At 40.3% G+C, this 4453-nt stretch overlaps 1 long non-coding RNA gene across 1 annotated transcript; it reads right to left on the reverse strand.

The window, feature by feature from the left end:
• Window positions 1-1836: 1836 nt before the first annotated feature.
• On the reverse strand, window positions 1837-4029 carry LOC122978769. Its single transcript, XR_006402736.1, has 3 exons — window positions 3840-4029; window positions 3661-3710; window positions 1837-3117 (listed from the first exon to the last, which is right to left on the reverse strand). It is a non-coding gene; the product is annotated as an uncharacterized LOC122978769 (long non-coding RNA).
• Between the last annotated feature and the right edge of the window lie 424 nt (window positions 4030-4453).

The following is a 4453-nucleotide window of genomic DNA, read 5'->3' on the forward strand; positions in this document are numbered from 1 at the left end:
TCAGCCAGATACAACACACAGTCATTTAAGCTGGCTACTTAATTTATTCTGCCGCATGGGCAGGAGGTATTGTTCCCTATCTAAAGACACACACACACACACAAATACACACACACATAAATAAAACCAATTCAATTTGACATTTGTTAATAGCTATGTGGGTTCCAGATCCAGAACAACCTTACAGTAATCGTCTTGGCTCAAACATACTGTATAGAGGTTTGTTAATTTGTGAGATGGATAAAGAGAAGAATGTAGTTTTATGGGAAAAAAATATGTAATATCAACCCTGTCTCCTAGAAAGTATGTATTAATATGTTTTGCCAGTTATGTTTCAAGGTTAAGATAAATGCTTCTAGGATTATGTTCAGTCAGAAAGTTTTTTGCTCTGTTCTTGTTCCTCATGGAAATCTTAAGCTGCATTCATACCAAATCTGGCAATGTGGGAAAAATGTCAGTCCTTCCATTCATTTGAATGGGGGTGGTGCATTTAGGCCGTGGGAGTAACGCATGGGGTTTGGCAAAAAAAATGCAGTAGGGGTCAGGCAAGAAGTTGAACCAGAATCAACTTTGAACCAACGCTGAACCCGACGTCACGCTATAGTGGCCAATCATGAAAGCCGGCAATCAGATCGGAGACGCCGACGGGAAGAAGAACTTTGTTTACTTGTTGACTTTGTTGTCGGCTTCCTGACTCATTTTTTAAAAGACGAGAAAAAGAGAGGGAGAGTGTGAGTAGCTGGGAGCATGACAGAGAGAGAGAGAGCAGTGGAGGTTGAGCAAGCTAGAGTGTGAATGAAGAGGGGGGCGGAGGTAGTAAGAACAAAGCAGTGAAACAGACGAATAAGTTATTTTCTGACTGATCCTGGTCCTCCTGATCTCCTCCCCCTCCACTATCTGCGTGTTACTGTTTTCAAAATCCCTGTCGCTATGTGAAACAACAACAACCTATGAGCTAGCAACCGACGCTACAAGATTTGGATCATGCAATAAGGCAGGCCTGCTTGGTTCTTTCAGTGAATGGTTGTAAATGGTTGTTTAATAATGTTCTGCAAGAGCTACATACAGCTACTTAATCGTCTGTGGTTTTAACAAGTCCAGTGAGCTCCTCCAGAGCTAAAGTATAGGCAGGCTTCTCTAGAGCATCGATGATCAAGTCATGTTTGTCTATTTTATCAGTAAAATTGTAAAAAGTAAAATTAACATACGTCTGTTTTATGTGACATTTTCTTTTGCAGTGATTTAGCCATTTTAATGCCAGGGCTACCCGCACCGTGTGCAAATGTTCCAACAAAGCAAGTCCCCCCCCAACACTATTTTGCAAGGGCACTGTCGCTTTATCTTGAGCTTAGCGTCGCCCAAGACAATTGTGATCAGTTTAAAGAAATAGAAACAAGCGTTTTCTCCCCTATAGCAGAATGATTATGGGTTCAGCCGGACCTTTCTCCAGCGCCGGCACAACACTAAAACATAGTGGGAAGATAGGTCTGGCTTTGCGAGAATTGGTGAATTCTGACATTCCTGCAGCCATCCAGGGTGCTGCACCTCTGGACAGGTGGCTGATTGGAGACAATGGTTACTCATTACGCATGTTGTTCATCATGCTATACATTATACCAGCAACCCAGCAGCAACATTGATTCAATGGCGTGTCGTCAAGGGCTAGAACTGTGTTTGAGCAAACATTTGGCATGCTCAAAATGCATTTCATATGCTTGGACAAGTCAAGTGGCACATTATAATACAGTCCTCACAAAATCAATGCGTTCTTTTTGGCATGTTGTGTTTTGCATAATATGGCCATGGATCATGCACACCAAAATGACTTTTCAGAGGAAACATCACACAGAGTGAGGCAGAAATAGGCTCAGCTTGCTGTACTGATGCATGAACAGGCCGCTGTGCATAACGTGCAGGAGAGAATTTCTAGGACTAAAGAAATATGCAGCAAAAAACATTTTATAATTTACTTCAGTCCACAGAAATGCAGTACAAACAATATTAAAGTGACCCAAAAATGGGGCAAATTTATTATGAACAGAAAAATAAAATACGGAACAAACACAAAATACAAAGGAAAATGTTAATTTATTGCTTCTTCCGCAAATGAGGTGGCAAACAGTGAACAGGGGGAGCGCTGGTGGATGCCATCACAGGTGCGGTGTCCACATTGTCAGGCTGGGGAGGTGGACTGCTGCTCCACTGCGGTGCCGAGTCTTTCCAGGCTGCTGCTAATTGAGATGTGCAGTGGATGTGCCCAGTAGAGTCCACTCTTGCTGCACTGTGGTGAAACCCTTCTGCTTGTTACTGTTTTTCTGTCGCTTTGGTACGTTTCTCAGATCAGAATTGAAAAAATCTCAAAATGACTTGTTCAACCTCCACATCATCTAGACACTTGTGCACATCATAAAAGTAATTTCTCATTCTTTTGAACAAATTGCAAATGCCTTGGCACATTCATGTAAATGATTATGAATAATTGTCTGCTGTTTCCAACATTATCAATTGCTTATGTCATGTTGATCAAAATGTATTGCATATACTGGTTCTCTGTTGAATAGTCTTACCACCCAAAACATCTAGGCATTAGTTCATTGCATAAGTCATCACATGCAAATTGGTTGAACCAGTTGTCATAATCTATATAGGTATATAAGTATATTTTCTATACATTTCTATTAGACTTTTTTTTGTAAATATGTCCTGAATTGATGAATTGCTCTCAGGTGAATCTTGATTTTCACTAATGAAGGGGAATGTGTGAAGCGTCAGATCAACCAGTTTTCTAAAATAGCTTAGAGGTGTATCTCATGAACCTTCAATTGGCAAGCATATATAGACAGAGCACAACACAGCGTTACAATCACTGACAATGGAAGAACAACAAGGATCTGGGTCAACAGCCGGAAAGAAGAAGAAGCGTAAGCCTGCATGGAGAAGGGTAGGGAGGCAAAACAAAAGAAGAGGTAGGAGAGGCCAAGGACATGGGCACATCCCAATACTGTAAAATAAGGTTCCACAATTGTGGACCTTATTCTCAATCATGGTCTTGCAATGGACGTGGCTGGTCGAATGGTGCAGCCGGCTGAATGTTGGGAGAACAGCCGAGTCCTCAACCTTTCAAATGTTTCATAAACAGAACAGGTATGTAATCCAACAATTTGCACTGTACTGTAATACTGTAAAATACAAGTGATATACTGTAATGCTTCATATTACAGTATATCACTTGTACTTTACAGTGTACAGTAAATATACTTTATACAGATACATACTGTACATATACTGTAACACACAAACACACACACGTATGTGTGTATATATATATATACATACATACATACATATATATACAGTGACATATTTTTTGAAATCATACTCAATCTTGTGTTTTTACTTTTTTTTTTTTTGTTTGCAGGACTACCTCACAGGAGTGGCAGAGTTTAAATCATTGTCATCAAAACCTTAGCCATAGTTTATATCAGGAAATACTTACAGAGTACGAGTTTTGCAGGTAATCTATTGTGTAGTGCTGTTTGTATGAATTGCCTCAAGAAATGAACTTACTGTTTTGTAAATGTTATGGATGATTTGAGAAATGTACCAAAGCAACTGAGAAAAATTGTAAAGTACGTATCTCAGTCTCCTCACCAGTCTCACCTCTCTCCACAGCAGCTTCTGATCCCATGTTAGAAGCAGCTATGGAATCGCTGAAAAAAAAACCCCACATTGTATAGACAGCTGTATATTATTTCATTTCATTTGTAATATGCAATCTTTGCTAATTAAAATATTTGGAAATATCATTTGTCCTTTTAAATTCCCACTGTGATACTCACCAGAAATGCCAATGGATTAATGGATTTGGACATGTCAATGAGTCACACCGCTGCACTGGGTGACATGCCTTCATTACGAAGACTATGGGCATATTTGTTTAGAATTGGCTACAAAGACCAATAACAATAATAATAATAAAAATATCATGTTTTCAGTCTCTGGAGAGAAGTTTTGTGTAAGTCAGACGCAACTGTGCATGTGTGGGAACGCGGTTCCATTAACAGAGCTTCGCTAGCTTATTATGCTACATATCACAACATCTTGACTTTTGTGCTACCTTGTGCTAGAGCTAGGTATGAGCCCTAGCACAAGGGCATAAGTGTAAAGGTGACAACTATTGCTGAAAACAAAACAGACACCGCAATTCCGGTTTACGCTTAGGAGCAGCAGAGACACTAAACACAAGGACAGATGTCTGATTTTGCTCTTGATCCAGACACCACAAACGGACAAAAAAATGTACAAATGAGGCAGAAGTCTCAGCAATGAGGCTAGCTCTGGCTTTGCCATTGCTAGTAGCCAATGTGGATGTGAGAGAACGGGGCAGTTCCTCCTCTAGTTTGGACTCATGCTGCTCTGCCCAACTTACTGTGCTTCAGCATTCAGCTCCCCC

The sequence above is a fragment of the Thunnus albacares genome, chromosome 3 (genome assembly GCF_914725855.1).
Source record: "Thunnus albacares chromosome 3, fThuAlb1.1, whole genome shotgun sequence".
In the NCBI taxonomy this organism is placed as follows: domain Eukaryota; kingdom Metazoa; phylum Chordata; class Actinopteri; order Scombriformes; family Scombridae; genus Thunnus; species Thunnus albacares.